We start from the raw sequence: 22,321 nt of genomic DNA, 5'->3' as shown, positions 1-22,321 counted from the left end.
TCTTCGCCTGGTGGTCTCCGAGTGGCGCGTTTCCTGCAGGCGCTCTGCCGTTTCGATGGATTCCTGACTTCCGTACAGTGCTGCTTTTTCCCAGGTAGCTGATGGCAGAAGATCGTGCTGGGGGGATTGTGACCTGACTCACTAAACGCCAGCTGAGCCTGACGCCTTGGGTAAGGTCCCTTACCTGTGCGTCTGCTGCACTAAATGAGTCTTGCTCAGATTTTACTTCCTGATCACACTCAGAAAGGGAAGAAGGGAGGAAGCAAGACTGGGCAGACGGAAGTCCAGCTGCAGTGTGTGCCTGCCGAGGCCTTGGGCAACGGAGCGGGGCATCTAGGGTGAGTTTTACCCCCAGAGTTGTCCTGGGGTGGACTGGACTGCCTAGGGCTCAGTGCCCTGGCCCCACTCCATCGTGATGCGGGTCTGGCTGCCTGTGAGGCTGTTCTTTGCAGCTGAAGGACCAGCCACTGGAGGCAGCAAGCTCTCCTCAAGGGGGCCCCGGGCCCTGGCCTCCACATCTGAGATGCCAGCCCCTTCCTGGATCAACTCCACCCGCTGCATAGTCGGTTCTGGCCGGCGGCCAAGAGCAACAGATATTAGGAGAGCTACTTCTGCCAAGGTCATGCGCTGGGGGAGGGCCCAGGAAACAGCCCTTCTGAGGAGCCTGTGGCCGGCTCTCACGTGAGGCCTTGTTGGTGTCTGGGGACCTGGCAGCCCCTGTGAGGTGGAAGGGGGCGGGGTCTCTGTGCAGAGCCCTCCCCAGTCTGACCCGTGAGGAATGAGCAGATGCTGGCTAGGTGGGGAACAGCGAAGGAACTGGCAAGGCAGAGGGTGCAGCCTGGGCAAAGGCCCCGGGGTGTGGAAGAACTTGTAGGTCTCAGAACGAGGCCCAGGTGTCAGATCAAAGGAACCAGCACGGGAGAAAAGGCCGGCGGTGGGGCACAGAGCAGGCCGCGTCCTGCTGGGGCGCCTGGGCTGTGAGGAGTCTGGCGTTGACCCTGAGACCAAGGGCAGTCTTGAGGCTCTGAGGCAGGGAGCCCTGGGAGAAAGGCCTGGGAGAATGTAATATTTAGACATCAGCTTCCTTGAACAAAGGATTTTTTTTCTGAATTCTGAAAGGTGAGTAGGAGTTAGACAGATGGGAGTAGAGTAGGCATGTGAGAATGTTCTAGACCAGAGCTTGGCAAAGTCTTTTTATAGAAGGCTGGGTAGTAAATATCTTCAGTTTTGTAGGTCACAGGATTGCTGTTGCGGTTATAGTACCAAAGCAACTGCAGACCCCGTGCCGATGAGCAGGCTTAGCCTTACAGGCTGAGTGGCAGGCGGGAAAGGTCTGTGCGCCATATTTTGCCGACGACTATTCCAGGCTGAGGAACATCAGCTGCAAAGGCACTGAGGTGGGGAGGGAGGAGGTGGAATCGAGGAAGAGCTTCAAGCCAGTGTGGCTGGGGTTTTGAAGCGAGCGGCTTAGCAAAGGGAGGAGAGGGCTGTGGGCAGTGCTAATGCCCCCACAGTCCATGTTCAGGCCTTGGGACTTTACCTTAACGAAAGCTGACGCCTAATTCAAATGCTTATTTAACTGGCCACACACCCAGAACAGTGCACAGACACACACAGCCTGCTGAATTTTCTCCGGCTGCACGCCCACGTGTCCAGTCCCCACTGTCAGACCCTGAGAGGCTGCGCTTGCATGGTCTTCCGTCGGCATCAGCACCGTCTGCCATTCCACCACACGGGTCTGTTTGTCCGTTTCTGAACTTGACGTAGATGGAATTATTCAGGATGTATTCTGGAGTCTGGCTGCTTTCAGCCAGTCTAGTGTCTGAGATGCATCTAACTGTAATTACAGAGTGTTCATTCTCACCGAATAAATATACAACTCGTGCATCCATTTGAATGTGGATGAGCATTTGGGAATCTTCTAATTTGGGGCGTTATAAACCGTGCTACTCTGAGATCTGGGAGCATGTCTAGATACGTGTGCATCCGTGTTCATGTGCACGTGTATTTGCCAGCACAAAGGGCTCACGGGACCATCGTGTGCTCAACTCCAGCAGATGCTGTAACCTCGTTTTCCAAAGGGGTGGCGCCATGTTCCATGCAAGGTGCGACCGTTTTAGCCTCCACATATTTACCTACACTGAGTAACTTGCTTTCACGCATTTTAGCTTTTCTGGTTATTTTTCAGAGGAATTTCACTGTGGGCTTAATTTTTACTTTTCTAGGGAGTAGACAGGGACTTTCTTTTCAACAGCTTGCTGGTATTGAGGACTTTTGTGCAAGAGCATGACAAGGTCATACTTGCAATCTGAGACGGGCCCTTGGCTGCTGGTGGGCAGGAGACAGACGGCGGAAGGGCAGGCATGCAAGCAGGGGTCCAAGTAGGAGATGGTGGTGCTGGCGGAGGCAGGGTGTGATAACCTGAGTGCCGGGCGGTGAGCTGGGAAGGTGTAGATGGATCTGCGAGCCATCTGGAGGTGACGTGACAGGACTTGGTGATGGATCAGATGCAGGGGCTGAGTGGGTAGGAGGTATAAAAACCACGGCTCTAACATTCCCACTGAACTCCTATTTCTTTGGGCTCTGTGTTTCAGGTTTACTATTGTTGCACATATTTTTTAAGAGATTGGTTTTTGTTGCTTTCAAAGGAGAAGACGATTGTAATCGGAAAAAAGAAACACATTGAATATGCTAATTGCATCTGACCTTTTTATTATTCATGTGTGATTTGACTTTCTTTCTTGTTCTCTAGGTCTCTGCATTCTGAAGTTGCAGATGACTCCAGAGTGCAATGCTTGAGGACGCAGGTGAATACTACCTGATGGTGCGCGCATTCTCTGTAGCGTGGGGCCCCTTCCAGACTGCTGGCGGGCAGGTGGGGCAGGCATTTAAAGACCGAGCCTCCTGTGGCTTTGCTCTGGGCAGCTTTTGGGAAGAACGCAATGTTATAGGGATCCAGAAGCACACCAGAAAGCCCCACCCCCTGGCTGGCAGGGGCTGGGAGCCCACCTGAGGCCCGAGAAGCCGGGAGGGGAAGTGTGACAAACCAGGGAGAAACAGCGGCAGGAACTCCAAGAGGTGATGGCCACGAGGGGCCTGCACATTCTTTCATATTTTTAATTATTTTAGAAAAGCCAAAAATTGCCATTTCCTTCCAAGGTATAAAGCCGGACTAACCAGGGCATTGTACCCGGTTGTGGCCTTGGTTTTCTTTCTGTCTTTCTTTTTTAAGATTTATTTATTTGAAAGGCAGAGTTACAGAGAGACAAAGAGAGAGAGAGAGAGAGGTCTTCTATCCACTGGTCCACTCCCCAGTTGGCCACAACAGCCAGAGCTGTGCTGATCCGAAGCCAGGAGCCAGGAGCCTCTTCTGGGTCTCCCACATGGGTGCAGGGCCCAAGTCCCATCTTCTACTGCTTTCCCAGGCCACAGCAGAGAGCTGGATCGGAAGTGGAGCAGCCAGGACTTGAACCAGCGCCCATATGGGATGCTGGCACTGCAGGCGGCAATTTTACCTGCTACGCCACAGCACCGGCCTCCCCTTGGTTTTCAACATGGGAAGAAGCAGGCTCTTCAGTGACCTTGGGCCTCGGTCCCTAGACCAGCATGGTGGATGTCGGCCATCACTCGCGGGGCTCTTGTCCGTGAGGAGTGGAGAACGTGGCGCCATAGCTCCACGGATGAATTTTTTCCTCCTTTTCTTGGAGGGGGCTCCTGTCACCTGACCCGGCCACTCGGAGCACACCAGCCCCAGGGGCCTCGTCAGGCTCCGCAGGCTGAGCGGAGAGCAGAGGCCTTGGGAGCTGCTCTCTGAGGCTCCCCAGGGCATTTGCAAGCTCCGGGATGTAGGCCTCCCGGGAGCCGTTGGAGTCTATTCACAGCGTGCCATCAGCTTCGTGTTTCTGGAACGCGTTCCTTTTTCCATTGAGCTAATTTCTCGAAGCAATTCCCATGGTGCACTGACATTGTCTTTGCAGCCCTGGAAAATGGAATTTTTCGTTGAGAACCGGGCTGTTTACAATGCACTCCCACCCTTGCGCTCTTGGGTTCTTCGCGACTTCCTGTCTGGTGCAGATGTTTTCTTCCAGCCATTTCCTGGACATATCGGGCACATCTGATCCGATGGCGGCTGCTTGGGATCTAAGCAGCAGGCTCCAGCTGTGGGCTGAAGCTGTGTCTCTTAAATCCTCCAGTCCCCATCTGACTTGTCACAGCCGTTATGACTCCAGGTAAGAGCGAAGGAAACCAAGAGAGGTGGAGAAGGATGGTCCTCTGACTACGAGTTCTTGAATACTAAGAAATTTCAAGGTCAAAACTCATGGTCTCCAGAATTAGAGCTGGACTAGGCTGTAGTCAAAGATGAGAACTCGGTTACTCAGGCCCGTAGAATGGGAGTCCTAACCTCTATTTCATTTCTGACCCATGATTTTTCAAGGTGAGAAATGCCTAATGTATGTCTAGCAGCAAACATTAGTTTCTTGCGTCTTTTGTATCTAAGTGTATTTCCCCAGGACAGAGTCTTTCTTAGAAACGTATTGAGAAAAGTGTGCAAGTATTTTTTTCAAAATCTTAACGCTAGTTACTCCCTAAAAAGAAAAGCTTGCAAGCGTCCATTTCCTCGCTTGGCGGCAGCATGGAGTGCTATGAGCAAAAGAAGTGCTCACTGCTGCTGCGGGGTTTTGTTCTCGCTGTATCGTGTTGCTTTGATAGCTGCTTCCGCTGAGCATTTCCCCCATATCCTTTATTTATTTTTTAAAGGTCTATTTATATAAGCCAGAGCTACACAGAGAGTAGGAAAGACAGAGAGAGGGAGAGAGATCTTCCATCTACCAGCTCGCTCACTCCCCACATGGCTGCAGCAGCTAGGGCTGGGCCCAGCTGAAACCAGGGACCAGGAATTCTAACCAGGCCTCCCATATGACTGGTAAGGACTCAGATCCTTGGGCCAGCATGCGCTGCCTTCCCAGGCACATGAGCAGGAAGTTGGGATGGGAAATGGAGCAGCTGGGACCGGAGCCAGACTCCAATATGGGATGCTGTACAATTGCTGGACAATGCTGGCTTCTTCTCACAGCCTCTACACGCCTGGTACACTTCTGAGCTCCCCTGCCTCCTGGACCCTTGTCCTCATACAGTAGCTTACCTGCCATCAGCTCTCACTCCAAAATGTGCTGTTACTCAAAACAGTCTCGGGGCTGGCGCCGTGGCTCACTTGGTTACTCCTCCGCCTGCGGCGCCGGCATCCCATATGGGCGCCGGGTTCTAGTCCCAGCTGCCCTTCTTCCAGTCCAGCTCTCTGCTGTGGCCCAGGAAGGCAGTGGAGGATGGCACAAGTGCTTGGGACCCTGCACCAGCATGGGAGACCAGGAGGAAGCACCTGGCTCCTGGCTTCGGTTCTGCGCAGTGGCGGCCATTAGGGGAGTGAACCAACGGAAGGAAGATCTTTCTCTCTGTCTCTCTCACTGTCTATAACTCTCTCTCTCTCTCTCTCTCTCTCACTGTCTAACTCTGCCTCTCAAAAAAAAAAAAAAAAAAAACAGAAAAAAAAGTCTTTGCCATCGAAAGACCTTGACCCCGATTTCCAGACCCACTTCTGATTTAGCTGAATTATCTTGGAGAAGTCATTTAACCCCTTGGAGTGTCTGATTTGTAAAGAATAGTTATTTATTTAAAGAGCAGAGTCACACACACACACACACACACAAACACACAATTTTCAAGCAACTGGTTTACTCCCCGAATGCCAGTAACAGTCGAGGCAGGGACAACTGAAGCTGGGAGCAGGAACTCCATCCTGGTCTCCCACGTGGGTGGCAGGGACCAAGCACTTGAACCAGCACTGCTGCCTCCCAGGTGCCTTAGAAGGAGGCTGGGTGGAAGTCGAGGCAAGACTGAATCCTACGCGTTCTGATAAAGGATTCAGGCATCCCAAGTGATAGCTTCACCTGTTGTACCGCAGTGCTTCCCCAGTGTTTGATTTAACATAAAAAACAATTGTTCTCATTTTGTTTGAAAGGCCCAGAGCCAAACCTTTCATCCACTGGTTCACTCCTCCCGTGCCTGCAAAAGCCACAGCTGGGCTGAGCTATGGCCCAGTGTCGGTCATTCCGAGATCTGTCAATCTGAAGATTTGTCATTTTTCACATAGGAAATTTGTCTTCTCTAATATCTCTCTGGATGCTGTTTTCTTGATTCGCTACTTCAGTTCTCTTCAGAGTTGTAAATATTTTCATAGTAGATTTCTGATGAATGGGTTTATTGCTTATAGTTTTCTAACTGTCTAAACCGACTTTTTGTTCAACTCTCATCTAGCAGAATTCTTCATGCTTAGATGTTTCCATTAACGTCTGTCCATTGTTTCTACTGCTTCTAAAATGGCTGATTTTCAGAAATCCTTTAGTTTCCACTTTCATTTCTCTCCTATAATCTGCCAGATTTCTTTTTGTACTTTTTTCTATTATACCATCATGCATTCCTGAGCCTCTGTGTACAAAGTTCATAGATTCTTCAGTTTGATTGATAGGATGGGCAAGCATTTGTTCAGATTTTCCCTCCAACTCATGATGAATTTCTGATGTGTGTTGCTAATTTGTTACTTCTTTTCTGCCATATTACTTAGGCTTCACATTATTGCTCATCCACAGTTACGGGCCTTCTCCCTGCTGAGGAAGAGGAAGGCAAAGAGACTGGGGAAGTGAACTGAAGCTGGAGGCACCTGAGATTGAGGATGTTAACTTAGAACACTTTCTAACAAATTACATTTTTTCAAAGAGTATTACATTTTTTAGGCCGGCACCGCGGCTCAATAGGCTAATCCTCCATCTAGCGGCGCCGGCACACCGGGTTCTAGTCCTGGTCGGGGCGCTGGATTCTTTCCTGGTTGCCCCTCTTCCAGGCCAGCTCTCTGCTGTGGCCCGCGAGTACAGTGGAGGATGGCCCAAGTGCTTGGGCCCTGCACCCCATGGGAGACCAGGAGGAAGCACCTGGCTCCTGCCTTCGGATCAGCGTGGTACACCGGCCGCAGCGCGTCAGCCGTGGCAGCCATTGGAGGGTGAACCAACAGCAAAAGGAAGACCTTTCTCTCTGTTTCTCTCTCACTATCCACTCTGCCTGTCCAAAAAAATAAATAAATAAATAAATAAAAAATAAATAAAAAAACAGAGTATTACATTTTTCAAAGGTATTGATTAGATTTAGACTTTGAAAAAAGAACAGGCATATTCAAGTTACAAGGATTAAATTTTTTTTAAAGATTTATTTATGTATTTGAAAGACAGAATTACAAAGAGGCAGAGGCCGGGGGGGGGGGTGGTTTGACCCTCTCGTTCACTCCCTAAATGGCCGCAACGGCCGGAGCTGGGCTGATCCAAAGCCAGGAGCCAGGAGCGAGGAGCTTCTTCTGGGTCTCCCACACGGGTGCAGGGGCCCAAGCACTCGGGCCATCTTCTACTGCTTTCCCAGGCCATAGCAGTAAGCGGGACTGGAAGTGGAGCAGCTGGGAGTCAAACTGGTGCAGTATGGGATGCCGGCACTGCAGGCAGTGGCTTTACCTGCTGCTATGCTGCAGTGTCGACCCCAAGGATTAAAGTTAAAACTAAGTATAAACATAGAACAAACAACTTACTAACAAGTTCAGGAAAATGCAGCAAGAAAAAGGAAAGAATTCAATCCAAATAGGGCAGGAAAGGAGGGAAAAACAGACAATAAAACACGTTATGAGAAAACAGAAATAGATTTAAATATAAAAGTGATTAAAGTTGAGGATAGCAGAAAGCAAATGTTGACCAAAAGAAATAGGCAGTAACATTAATATCAGGCAAAACTACAGCTTCAAAAGCTATACTACAGATAAAGAAAATCACTATATGATAAAAATGTTTGGCTGGCGCCGCGGCTCAATAGGCTAATCCTCTGCCTGCGGCGCCGGCACACCGGGTTCTAGTCCTGGTCAGGGCGCTGGATTCTGTCCCGGTTGCCCCTCTTCCAGGCCAGCTCTCTGCTGTGGCCAGGGAGTGCAGTGGAGGATGGCCCAAGTGCTTGGGCCCTGCACCTGCATGGGAGTCCAGGAGGAAGCACCTGGCTCCTGGCTTCGGATCAGCGCGGGCGTCCGCCGCTGCAGCCATTGTGGGGTGAACCTACGGAAAAGGAAGACCTTCCTCTCTGTCTCTCTCTCTCACTGTCTAACTCTGCCTGTCAAAAAAAATGTTTAATTCACCAGAAAAATATCATAATTTAAAGCTTTGATGAGAGCCGGCGCCGTGGCTCAATAGGCTAATCCTCCACCTTGCGGCGCCGGCACACCGGGTTCTAGTCCCGGTCGGGGCGCCGGATTCTGTCCCGGTTGCCCCTCTTCCAGGCCAGCTCTCTGCTATGGCCAGGGAGTGCAGTGGAGGATGGCCCAGGTGCTTGGGCCCTGCACCCCATGGGAGACCAGGAAAAGCACCTGGCTCCTGGCTCCTGCCAGGATCAGCGCGGTGCGCCGGCTGCAGCGGCGGCCATTGGAGGGTGAACCAGCGGCAAAAGGAAGACCTTTCTCTCTGTCTCTCTCTCTCTCACTGTCCACTCTGCCTGTCAAAAATAATAAAAAAATTAAAAAAAAAAAAAAAAAAAAAAAAAAAAAAAAAAGCTTTGATGAAGCTAGTAACTTTATACAACTGGTCTCAGAAAGTATAAAGTAAAAATTGACCAAAAAATGATAAATAAGAATCTATCAAGGTGAGGCATTTAAGAAAAGATAATTCTCAATCATTAATAGATTGAGCAGTAAATAAGCACTAAGGCATAGAAATTTGGAAAAGACAATTAACAGTATTGATACTTAGAGGGCACTCAGCATTTTATTCAGGAGTTGGTGAATGTCCATTTTTTTTTTTTTTTGACAGGCAGAGTGGACAGTGAGAGAGAGAGACAGAGAGAAAGGTCTTCCTTCACTGTTGGTTCACCCTCCAGTGGCCGCCGCGGCCGGCACACCACGCTGATCCAATGGCAGGAGCCAGGTACTTATCTTGGTCTCCCATGGGGTGCAGGGCCCAAGCACTTGGGCCATCCTCCACTGCACTCCCTGGCCACAGCAGAGAGCTGGCCTGGAAGAGGGGCAACCGGGACAGAATCTGGTGCCCCGACCGGGACTAGAACCTGGTATGCCAGTGCCACAGGGGGAGGATTAGCCTAGTGAGCCGCGGCGCCGGCCTGTCCATTCTTTTCAAGGACAAATAGAACATGTTATAAAATTGATCGCATGCTAGGCTGTAAAGCTAACTTCAACAATTTTTCAGAGCATTGGTATTATGTCTGCAGGAAGCTACTTCAAGCAGTTCAAGAAAAAGTTCAATGAAAGAATAAGTTTATTTGAGGCCAGCACTGGGGCTTAGCAGGTAAAACCGCCACCTTCGAAGCTGGCATTCCCTTATGGGTGCCAGTGCGAGACGCTGCTTCCTGCTGATGTGCCTGGGAAAGCTTCGGAGGATGCCCCAAGTGCTTGGGGCCCTGCACCCATGTGGGAGACCCAGAAGAATAAGCTTATTTAATGCAAAAAAAATTGAAATCCATGCATAATTTTTTGTAACACACACTTTCCTTGAAGTTTTGAAGACCCTTTGTATTTAATTAAGGTAGACATTAATAATAAAAATAACTTGCAAAATATATGTTCGGAAAAATTTTAAAAACTTGTATTCTAAAACAATTTCTGGGTTAAACCTGAAATCATAATGTAAATTTTAAAAACTTGGAATTGAACAGAACTTGTGAGTAGTATTTAGAAGATATATAATCTTAAAGTACTTACCTTAGAAAGAAAGAAAATCTCCAAATTCAAAAGACAGGTAAAGAAAATACAAGCTAAACACAAGAAAGGAAAAAACAGTAAAGAAAAAAGAGGTGCAGAAATTAATGAAATATTAAGTGATCATACAATAGATGTTGACCAAGCCAAAAATTACCTTTTTAACTAATGAGATATGTAAGAAACGAGAGAAGGCCAGCAGAAGATTCAAAGACAAGAATATAATTATAGCTTTGTAGAGATTAAACAAAATTAATATTATGAATTACTCTATGCCAATAATTTTAAGAATTAGATGGATCACCAAATTGTTAAGGAAACACAACTCACAAAAACCAACTTTGAGGGGCTGGTGCTATGGCATAGTAGGTTAAGCCTTCACCCATGGCGCTGGCATCCTGTATGGGCTCCGGTTTGAGTCCCGGCTGCTCTACTTCCAATCCAGCCCCCTGCTAATGGTCTGGGAAGGCAGCAGAAGATGGCCCAAGTGCTTGGGCCCCTGTACCCATGTGGGAGAACTGGAAGAAGCTCCTGGCTCCAGGCTTTGGCCTGGCCCAGCTCTGGCCGTTGCGGCCATTTAGGGAGTGAACCAGAGGGTTGAAGACATTTCTCTCTGTTTACCCCTCTCTCTAAATAATTCTGCTTCTCAAATAAATATTAAAAAAAAAAAAACAACTTTGAAACAAAATTATGACGTTTTATAATAGATTGAATCAAGTACTCAAAATCTACCCACAGAGACAACACTATGCCCAGATGGCTTTATTGGCAAGTTTTGGGAAGCAAAGAAGAGATAGCAGTTGGCATTTAGGCTAACAGTTGGGACACCTGCATCCATATTGGAGGCCATGGGTTCAGTGCCCCCCTCCAGCTGCTGATTCAGCTCCCTACTGATGCAGATCTAGAGAAGTGGCGGATGGCTCTGGTACTTGGGTTCCTGACACCCACGTGGAAGACCTGAATTGGGTCCCATCTGCTGGGTCCAGCCCAGCTCAGTCCCAGCCGCTGAGATCTGTCTCTGTGTCTGTCTGCTTCTCTCTGCCTTTCAAATAAATAAAATTTTTTAAAAAAGAAAGGACAGCTAAACTTTAATCCTAAGTCTACTATTTAGACAATATAAGAAATACAATACTTCCATTCATTTTAAAAGGCAAGCTAGCATAATCTTGCTATAAATATCTTACAAGAAGAGGATGAATAAGTTAAATTAAAGGCCACTCCTACTCCTAAATAGAGATGCAAACTTCCTACAGAAAATATCAAACCAAATTCAGTGCTGTATTAAAAATGCAGTACTTCATGATCCAGTTAGTTTACTGTAACAATACAAGATCGTCTCAATTCTAGGAAACCAACTATAAGTTAGCATATGGTTAAGTATTAGCACATCAAGGGATGAAAACCATATGACTGTTCCAGTAGATACAGAAAAAGCACTTTCTAAAATTCAGCACACATTTATTATGCAAACTAAGAATAGACAGGAATTTCTTTAACCTACATAAATGTCATATATTCCATTATAATGTAAACATTCTCTTTAAGGTCAGGAATAGCATGGGAACTCATTTTAATGAAACTACCGCGTTTGTGGGGACTTGACTAGACTGTCTGAACATGCCCTTCCTCCCTTTCAGAATTCAGCCCAGACCCAGTGTTGCAGTTAGCTGTCACCTGGCTGGGGCTTCTTCTTCAATCTGCAGCGACTCCACAGTCCTTCTCGACCTTGGCACTGTGCAGGAGCCCTTGTCGGGAACCTGGTGAACTATCCAGTTTCAGTTTCTCTGCTGTTCTTGCAGGCTGTGGGAAGACAGCCACAGAGGTGGTGTGCGGGGGGGATTGCAGCGCCTGCCTTCAAGAGGTCAAGTCTGTATCTTTCCTCTTGAGCCTGGGCTGGATTTGATACTTGCTGTGGGCTGTGCAATGTGATGGCAAGGCTGATTCTGAGTTCTCCAAAGGTCTGACGCACTGCTGCGGGGCCTCCTGGGACGCTGCCTAGTTACCCTGTCAGAGGACCAGAGACGGCCAGGGACAAAGACAAGCCCGACAGCCAGGGCCCAGCGGACCTCTCAGCTGACCGTGGTGCGAGAGTGAGCCCAGCCAGCACCAGCGGAGCTGCTCCCCGGATCCCAGCCTCGATCAACTCGCAAATCACGAGCCCAACCAGTGCTCTGTTCTTTTGTGTGTTTTTATTTGAGAGGAAGTGAGGCAGAGAGACTGAGCTCCTATTCTCTGATTCACTCCCCACGTGCCAGTAACCACCAGGACACAGCTGCTGGGGATCTGATCAGCTGAGCTGTGGCTGCTGCCTACCAGCTCAGCATTGGCAGGGAGCTGGAGGCAGGAGCCGCAGACAGGAGTGGAACCCGGGCACAGCACCACGGGACGTAGCTGTCTTCACCAGTGTGCTAGCTGCTTGGCTAAATGCCCATCCCACGCTCCTGATTTTACGTCAGTAAGTTTTGTGAGTGTTTGTTACCCAGCAGAAACCAGTGGATGTACTTCTCTCAGACTGCTATGAGACAGACCTGGGTTCAGATCTTGCCTTTGTTGCTTGTTGGGTGGTCTTAGAAGTCACTTCCCCTGCTTTGTTTTTGAAATGGGCATACCAGTTTCCACACACAGGTTGGGGTAAATGAAAATTCCTTCCAAGCTAGCAACCAGCGTCTAGCACACAACGAATGTTCCCTACTTGAGGGTCTGGGCTAAGGACCAGGGTATCACTTAAAAAAATTATGTGAGAGGGAGACAGACATACACACACACACACACAGAAAGAGAGAGAGAGAGAGAGAGAGAGAGAGAGAGAGAGAGAGAGTTCCCAGCTGGTGGTCCTCCCTAAATGCCTGCAACATCTGGGGCTGGGCTGGGGGTGAAGCTGGCAGTTGGGATTTCTATCCAAGCCATCATGGGATAACAGGGATCCCTCCCAGGGTCTCATTAGCAGGAAGCTGGAGCCAGGGGCCAGAGCCAGCAGTCAAACCCAGGTAGGTACTCTGATGTGGGGTGCGGGCATCCTAAGCATTAGGCTGAACGCGCACGCCCGTGTGACCTTCTAAGAGTTCAGGGTGTGGGAGGAGCTGTTTTTCTGGGAATCAAGGCTTCTGCACTGATTGTGTGTTGTCAGCGAAAAGGTTCTTTAAATCATATCCTGACTGTTTTCATTTCTGGCTACTTCCATTTGCACTTTCAACTTGTATTTCTCTAGACCAGACAGGTAGTACCTATCCAGGCAAGACATTTGATGGATGGTAATCTGGACGTCTTTAGAGATCTGAGACACAGTTTTATAGACTTAAATGCATCAAATGAACCCCACCTATTCCTTTGAACAAAAGCTATCGTGCTGCCAAAGGCTGTGCAATTATATAATTATCAGTTTTGCTGTTAGATAATTGTGCTTTTTAAATGCTTTCCTGAAAATAGCTTCCCCCTCTCCAAAGAAAAATCTCCATTTGCTACCTTCTCTGACTTCGGGATAATTTGAGGGGGCGTGCCCCATCTTCTTGTCGCTAAGATGACGCGAGAGACGACATGATTGCAAGTGAAGCAGGGTATTGTTTCCACTCTCTTCTCGACACAGAAGAGGCCGCTGCTTTGCTCTGGGTCTCTCGTTCTCCACCCACTCGCAGGGTAAGTGGGATGGTTGAAGACTGGTGGAACGCTTGCAAAATTCCTGAAATTTCAAACCAGGAAGCCTCGTTAGGAGAGCGCAAGCCGCGGCTGCTCCGCTCCCAGATCGCACGCAGAGCGGTGCTGCAGTCGCCTTTGGTTGTAACCTGCTTATTTAGGACATTTGTGGGGGTTTGGACATGAAACTCAACAACTTTAGGTTAAAAACTTTGCTGTTTTAAACGAGTGTGACACACGGTATTGTAAGCCCGCTGCCACCACAGCTTCCCATCATGGAGAGGAAGAGCGCTTTGCTGCTGTTGCTGGAGTGTCTGTACCTCCTGCCTCTGTCCTGTGCTCTCTCACTCCTTACTCCACTACACCTCAGGTGCTCGGGGTGCCAGTGTTTGCTGGCCTGGCTAGTTGGTTTGGATATGGGGACTGTGTTACTGCTACACAGAGATTAGGGAGCCATTTCACACTGAAGAGCTGCATTCAGAATCTGTCAGGTCTGCAGCTCCATCGCATTCAGACCCCAGGAGAGTGAGTGTGGGAACCTGGAAGACAAAGCTATGGGCACTGCTCTCCTGTGCTTTGTGTATTAGGCCCGGGAGGAATGTCTTCATGGCCTGGGCCAGTGTTTGAGTGTGACCTGTAAGCATGCTGGGCTTCTTTCTGTGATGAACAAAGAAAATCAAGTGTTGGGGGAAAATCCTACTCAGCAATAGTCATCTATACCACAGTCAACCTCTTCATGAAATTCTGCTGTCTTATCTTTGATATTTATAATTGTGATATGTTAGCCTAGAAGTTATAAACTTAACCTAAGACGCTGAATCAGTATCACTTGGAATCTTAAAAGGGGTCTTTTTTAAAAAAAAAGATTTATTTATTTGAAAGAGTTACACAGAGGGAGGAGAGGCAGAGAAAGACAGAGGTCTTCCACTTGATGGTTCCCTCCCCAACTGGCCACAATGGCCCAAGTTGTGCTGATCCAAAGCCAGGAGCCAGGAGCTTCTTCCGAGTCTCCCACGTGGGTGCAGGGGCCCAAGGACTTGGACCATCTTCTACTGTTTTCCCAGGCCACAGCAGAGAGCTGGATTGGAAGTGGAGCAGCTGGGTCTCGAACTGGCGCCCATATGGGATGCCGGCACTTCAGGCCAAGGTGTTAACCCGCTGTGTCACAGCGCTGGCCCCTATTTTTTTTCATACAGATCAGTGACATTTTCCCAGTCTCTTCATCTCCATGATTCCATGATTCATGTAAGCCTGCGTCTCCTTGTCTATACCTACGTGAGTGGGAGGAGGACAGAGCTGTTCTGCCTGCTTCTCTCGTGGCATGCTGGGAAGGCAGGCCTGTGTTGCTGTGATTTTTGCTGGCTCCTTGACATGGCACCACGACCAGAGGGTGCATTATTGATCCCCGACTGCTCTCTGCCCATGAAGCTGGGTGTGGGCCAGCCTGCAGGAGCAGGCTCTTAACTGTACAGAGTATTGGTTTTGTTTCACAGGTGGCTGACGCAGCAAATGACTCCAACGTTTGTGTTCCTGTTCGCAGCACAGCTCCCCAACCTCTTCATTTGGAATACAGAAGCCATTCGGCATCAGTCACATTGTGCCATGCGAGGGTCAAGAGTTGGATTAGGGACTGGCCCTGGGTACAGCAGGTTAAACTTCTGCCTTCAACACCAGCGTCCCATATGAGCACAGGTTCAAGTCCCCACTGCTCCACTTCCAATCCAGCTCCCTGCCAATGCACCTGGGAAAGCAGTGGAAGGTGGCCTAAGTGCTTGGTCTCCTGTACCCACATGGGAGACCAGATAGAGTTCTAGGTTCCTGGCTTCAACCTGGCTCAGAGCTGGCTGTTGTGGCCATCTGGGGAGTGATCCAATAGATGGAAAACCTCTTTCTTTCTGTCTCCCTTTCTCTCTGTAACTCTGCCTTTTAAATCAATCAATCAATCAATCAATCTTTTTTTTTAAGAATTGGAATATATTCAGCAGTGCTTTGCCCAAATCTAAGCTGAAGTAACTTGCACCACACGTACACAAAGCAAGTTGTTCTTTCCTTTTGTGTCCCCCTGATTTGACATGGCTACCCATAGTGTCATTTGGAAAGGCTCTCGCCAATAGCCTTTTCTTGGTTTCTTGGCAGGTGTGATTTTGTCATGACGTGTGATGGATTTTACAAGATGCTCCTGTTTTTACTGTGAAGAGTGCAGTTTGGAGTAATGCACCTGTAGCTTTAGTCTTTTCACCAGCCACTAACGATTACTTATCCGTTTCATACTGGAACACATGATTTATTCTGGGGGTAGGGGGGCCACTGGTTTCTCTAGAACTGTGGCTCTGTCACTGTGCTTAGTTCGAAATGGATGAAAGTGTACGTGACTTCTTACCATTTTTGTGCAGAGTCTCAAACAACTCTTGAAACTTAGGGTTCAGTAGGTTGCTGATCCACTGAGATCAAAGTTTACCTTTTCTTTAAATTTTTTTAATGTACATGAAGGGAACACATTTCATATATTTCATATATACAGTTTTGACAGCATAACGATACTTTCCAAGTTTTACATTTTCACTGTTGAACCTCTTCTTTGCTTAAGACAAACAAAACCCTCTACGACTGTGAAGGCACACACCGGTTCCTGCCATCACTCATTCTGCCCCCATAGGCAGATTTACATTTGCTACTTCTGTTGGATCTTTGTCACTCTTTACCTTCACTCTTTACCTTTAAAAATTATTTAGAGGCCGGCGCCGTGGCTCACTAGGCTAATCCTCCGCCTTGCGGTGCCGGCACACCAGGTTCTAGTCCCGGTCGGGGCGCCGGATTCTGTCCCGGTTGCCCCTCTTCCAGGCCAGCTCTCTGCTGTGGCCCGGGAGGGCAGTGGAGGATGGCCCAAGTGCTTGGGCCCTGCACCCCATGGGAGACCAGGAGAAGCACCTGGCTCCTAGCTTCGGATCAGCGCGGTGCGCCAGCTGCGGCAGCCATTGGAGGGTGAACCAACGGCAAAAGGAAGACCTTTCTCTCTGTCTGTCTCTCTCACTGTCCACTCTGCCTATCAGAAAATAATAATAAAATAAAAAATATTTAGAGTTTCAGTGCTTATAAGCGCTTTCCTTTACTCCTTTTTAGGCAGCTGGAGGTTTTTTTTATGAAAGGCTTCAGATAGCTATGAAAATTCAGTGGAAATAATTAATAAAAATCACCCCTTAAGTAACCAGAGCTGATTGTTGGAAATTTAGGATGTTCTATCCAGACTGTAGAGTGAACTTGTAATTTTTCAGCAAGAAAAGATTGCTCAAGATCATACTGAAAAATAATGACACACGGCCAGCACCGCGGCTCAATAGGTTAATCCTCCACACTGGGTTCTAGTCCTGGATCGGGTACTGGATTCTGTCCCGGTTGCTCCTTTTCCATGCCAGCTCTCTGCTGTGGCCCGGGAAGGCAGTGGAGGATGGCCCAAGTGCTTGGGCCCTGCACCTGCATGGGAGACCAGGAGGAAGCACCTGGTTCCTGACTTTGGATCAGTGTGGTGCGCTGGCTGCAGCGGCCATTGCGGGGTGAACCAACAGAAAAGGAAGACCTTTCTCTCTGTGTCTCTCACTGTCCACTCTGCCTGTCAAAAAAAAAAAAAAAAATTTGACATCCAAGTGAGACTGCAGCAGAGTGATTGCATGTGATCAGTCATGCCACCACAGCACCAGTTACATCTGCTATTGTAGTGTTACAAATTCAAAGATGATCTAGTTACATGAAAAATTGTTGAGAAATTCTTTCAAATTTTACGAGCCAGGAACCTTCTCTGACATCATAGCACTCTTCTACACATCATGCAAAGCCTTTAGGGTTACAGTCTAATCAGCACCGGACTGTCCAGTAAAATAAAATCATGGAACCACCTTGAATAAGGATGTGGTCACTCATAATTTTTATAGACTTGGACTTAGGAGATACTATGATGGGATTCATATCAATCTTTTTTTGAAAAAAGATTCATTTATTTGAAAGTCTGAGTTACACAGAGAAAGAAGGAGAAGCAGAGAGGGGGGGGGGTCTTCCATCCGCTGGTTCACTCCCCAGCTGGCCACAATGGCTGGAGCTGCGGCTTCTTTCGGAAGCCAGGAGCCAGGACTTCTTCCGGGTGTCCCACGCAGGTGCAGGGGTACAAGGACATGGGCCCAACATCTGCTTTCCCAGGCCATAGCAGAGAGCTGGATCATAGAGGAGCAGCCGGGACTTGAACCAGTGCCCATATGGGATGCCGACGCTGCAGGCTGGGGCTTTAACCTGCAGCGCCATAGTGCTGGCCCCGATCAAGTTTTAAAACTATTGTGTAAGATGATAGTTGAAGCTTTGCCCGGAATTTATTTTTATACTCTACTGTAAGGACTTGAGAGTATTTTGGAGTTTCCTTTTACGATCATTCCACATTGGAAAATTGATTAATGGTTTTGCAAATGACTTTGTTTTTCTTTTTTAATACAGAAACAAGGGTCCACATCTTGCCTTCATAGCACTGTTCACTGGCATCAGGAGAGTCCAGATGGCAACCTCACCACTCACTGGAAATAAACTGATCTTTTAAAAAGCTTGATTCCAGAGAGAGTGAAAACACAGTTCAGTTATAATCCTTGCATCATGCCTACACACGGCCAGCACAGAGCTATCTGCACGCAAGTCAGAGAGAGGACGTGTATCACCAACATCCACAGGAGAGTTCGTGTTTTATCTTGGGCAGCAGCTCTGATTTATTCCTCTTGGAAACCTTTCACTAGCGTGGACCAGCTCAGACACGAGTCTGCCAAAGCAGACTGAAGAACTGGGGCGGCTCCCAGGTAGGTGAGAGAGACAGGCTGTGTGCACGCACCACGGACTGGGCCAGTGTCAGCATCGGGGAGGGGCAGATTGGCCACGATGTCAAGCACACGGGCCCACTCTGCCTTCCGGAATACCCTTCTGCGGTGTGGAAGGAGGGACAGAGTTACAGGTGGACACCGCGGGCTCGAGCCGTGGAGCGGCAGTTAACTTACTGACAGGAGAGGACGCTCGGGGCTGAAGAGCAGCGCGGGGCAAGAGGTGGCCGCCGAGACCAAGCAAGGGACCTGCACTAGCTGGGGCCAGAGGGGGGGTTGGCAGGAGATGAAGGCTGAGTGGCAGACTGGACCCAAGGTTGACGAGCCTTGAAGGTCACACTCAGGGGTTTATAGTTAAACCCTCCAGAGAGTATTTTTAATGGAGAAATTATGAAATCATGTAGATCAGTATGGAGGAACGTTCCCTGGACTCCAGGAAGGATGGAGAGGATGCAGCAACGTAAGGAAGGCGGTGGCTGGGAGGCTGGATGGGCTCTAACGGGAGCTGAACAAAGCCACCGTGGGGAGGCAGAGGAGGAGAGAGCAGAGCATCTGGTGACGTTAATTCCTGGGGACACAAACTCTGAGACGTCCTAGAGTCAGTCACAGGCTGGAAGATGGAAACTAGAAAGAGGTAAGACGGGTCTACATCAGCCGAGAGCTTGAGGCCAACTCCCCGAGCAAACAAAGAAACTGCTCCACAGTCCTTCCCTGTACGCGGAAGATGAGCCACCAAGGTGACATCGCATCCTGCACACGGCGCAGCCAACCGAGACGCGGCAAACACATCTTCACGGCCTGCGTCCACTCCCTGCTGTCCTGCTGCTCTCCTCTGGTCTGTCTCAGTCCGTGGAAGCAGTCCGTTTTCTTTGCCTCAGATTTTCAGTATAAAATGCCCTGGGACACCTGGGTTCGAGCCCCAGCTGCTCCACTTCCAATCCAGCTCCTTACCCGTGCATCCGGGAAAGCGGCAGAAGATGGCTCAGGTGCTCAGCCGCTGGCGCCCAGGGGGGAGACCTGGATGGAGCTCCAGATGCGGTCACAGCTGCAAGGCAGGGGACAGGGCAGCCAGCTGAGCGGCAGCGGGTCTGAAGAGCCTGCAGAGGGGGAGGATGGTGGGAAGATGGAGTCATCACTCTAGGGAGGAGGGAAGGAGAGAGATGAAGACAGTTGGGGGAGGGGAGCCACACAAACATGTTCTGTCAACAGGATGCGGAGACGGAGGAACACACTTTGCAAATGTGCGCAAATGGTGAAATCTGGGAGATTCTGGGTTTTAATGCTTTCAGTCTGCAGTCAGCTTGGGTGACGCTGTGAGAGGGACGTTTCTCTTGGTGGCGTCATCATCTCTGCCAAGGCTGTCCTTGCCACTCATCAGATACCGTGGCCGACCTGGAAGTGACTCCTGGACTGAGCTGGTCTGTTGTCCTGGATGTGTCAGCCCGCTGGACTGCCTAGGTAGCCCCCCTCCTGCTGAAGCGCCCTCTGCCCTGCCTCCGAGAGACCATTCTCCCACCCCTCAGCCCCCCTTTCCTTCCTTGTGACCCACGGATGTGACCAGGGGTGGAAACCAATCCCAAAGCAGCCAGGCCAGCAAGCGGCCAGCGGTCCAAGTGGCCTGTCCGGACAAATGAACTGAGCCGAGGATGTTTTCTCCTTGGATTCTGAGGCAGAGCAGTTGTGGGGGCCACTGGAGAGTACCATCCGGCGAGGCTGCCAGTGGGCTTTTGTGTGTCTGGGAGTTCTTCAGCTAGGGGCTCCGTGCCTCGCGCTTCCGGCCACCAGAGCTGCCTGAGTGCGTCTGAGAGGCCTGCAATCAAAACAGGAGGCTGCTCCAAGAAGTTCATACAAAATGCGGTATGCAAATCTGTGCATGGAGTTCATCTTTTTGCACCCCAGATTTCATTCAATTCTATTTTCCTCGCAGCACCCACGCCGACACCTTGGCCACACCACCAGGGCCGTGGTTCCATTCTCTTCAGCGATGCCAAATGAGCTTCCGGTTCCGAGGCTCACTACAAGCAAAATGTTCCTTTGCTGTCTGCTGTTTTGGTGTTTAATGTATCAATTATTTCTATTTAGGTTAAAGTATCGATTCTTTGTATTTAGTTTAATATACCAATTATTCATATTTAGTATGCATATTCAATGCTTCTCAAGGTGAAAATAAAGTGTTTTCCTTTTAAAGGTAATTGATACAAACTATCTAATGCAAGCCTAATAACATGAAACTGCCTGTGTATTGGTTTGAGCACACAAAGCCTTGTGTGCTCTTAAAGGGGAAGTCTACAACTGACAGTTCAGGGGTAGTGTGGTCATGTCACGGTGCTTTAAGGGCCTCTTCTAGTCTTTGCACGCCTTAGAGCTTGCCTTCCACCTTCAAGGTCACCACATGAGCAAACAAGGCTGCTGCAGCTCCAGCCCTCATCACTTATCACATTAGCTAACTTTTGCTTCGATGGTCCTGATTAACAAACCAGCCCAAGACTTAGGAGCTTACAACAGGCATTTATTTGTCTCACTCCGAGGTCTACAGATCTGTTCAGGGTAGCTGCAGGTTGGTTTCACACAGGGACGGGGTTGAGGCTTAACCTGCATGATTTCCTCAACTATTACCTACCTGGATTATTGGTAGGAACACCTAAGAACAAACTAAACCACGGGGCCATACTCCAAGCCTCTGTTCCCACTGGCCAAAGACGGCCAAGACATGGTGGTATACACATGTACCCTCATCGGTGGGTTATCTGATTCTCCTGAGGGGTGAGGTAAAGGATTGCAGGCCAGCACACCACAGACGCCATGTGAGTCCCGGGAGGAAGGCAGGGGCGAGAGGGATGAAGGACCGCATCACAAAGCCACATCCCCGGGCCGGCGCCGCGGCTCACTAGGCTAATCCTCCGCCTAGCGGCGCCGGCACACCGGGTTCTAGTCCCGGTCGGGGCGCCGGATTCTGTCCCGGTTGCCCCTCTTCCAGGCCAGCCCTCTGCTGTGGCCCGGGAGTGCAGTGGAGGATGGCCCAGGTGCTTGGGCCCTGCACCCCATGGGAGACCAGGAAAAGCACCTGGCTCCTGGCTCCTGCCATCGGATCAGCGCGGTGCGCCGGCCGCATCGCGCTGGCCGCGGCGGCCATTGGAGGGTGAACCAACGGCAAAGGAAGACCTTTCTCTCTGTCTCTCTCTCTCTGTCCACTCTGCCTGTCAAAAAAAAAAAAATAAAATAAAATAAAAAAAAAAAAAAAAAAAAACAAAAACAAAGCCACATCCCTAAGGAGCCCATCTGAAAGTCCCCGGAAACTTGCAGTCACACCTCACCGGCCAAAGCTTCACACAGCCAGTCCTGCAGGCACGCAGCGCTGAGCAGTGTCCTCTCCCGCGCAGGTGTCAGCCTGCCTAGCTCAAAGCCGGGTTCTGTCCCCGGGTCAGGAGACAGTGGCACCGGGGAGAAGCCCGGAACCTCCCTCACCCATGTTCAACAGGCCGCACCACGTTTATCCCTTGCTGTTGCAGGGGATCCTGACTTGGTCAAGGCGTCCACTGTGGCTGCTGCTCGTGCACATCTAATTCACATCCAACGAGCACCGTACGGCCGGTAACCGCCGGACTGATGCTTCCTCCAGGAAGAAAGCGCGGGCCGTCTGATTTCTCCTTCACAAAAGGTAACCTGCTTCCAAAACACAGCTTATTTAGCTTCTATTTCTCTCCAAAAGAGAAATGACAGGGCCAGAGGAGTGGCCGTTAAAGGCCCCTGAAAACAAAGTATTTTAGCATCTCGGGGTGCTCCCCCCCAAACAGCGGCACATCCCACCTCCTCACTTCGTCTTTCTCCATCAGCAAACTCGGCGGTTTTGTCATCAGTCTCCCTCGGACGAAAAGGAACGTCGTGAAGGCGGGACCCTGTGTCACTTCGCTCACTGTTGGTGAACTGGATTGCTGAGGTGGCCCTGACCTGGGCGAGGCAGGGGGCCGGGGGGGGGGGGACAAGGAGCCGCGGAAGGCCAACACCGCAGCCGTGAGCACTGCCCAGTGCCGCCATCTTCCATGGCTGAGGACTCGGCGCACCC

At 49.6% G+C, this 22,321-nt stretch overlaps 1 long non-coding RNA gene across 1 annotated transcript; it reads left to right on the top strand.

Moving 5' to 3' along the window:
• Positions 1–3,761: 3,761 nt before the first annotated feature.
• LOC138849412 (uncharacterized) lies at positions 3,762–20,450 on the top strand. The gene is made up of 2 exons (XR_011388274.1): positions 3,762–4,229; positions 17,891–20,450. It is a non-coding gene; the product is annotated as an uncharacterized lncRNA (long non-coding RNA).
• The last annotated feature ends 1,871 nt before the right edge of the window (positions 20,451–22,321 follow it).

This window comes from Oryctolagus cuniculus, chromosome 4 (assembly GCF_964237555.1).
Source record: "Oryctolagus cuniculus chromosome 4, mOryCun1.1, whole genome shotgun sequence".
NCBI lineage: Eukaryota > Metazoa > Chordata > Mammalia > Lagomorpha > Leporidae > Oryctolagus > Oryctolagus cuniculus.
This window is presented reverse-complemented; position numbering and strand designations above follow the sequence as displayed.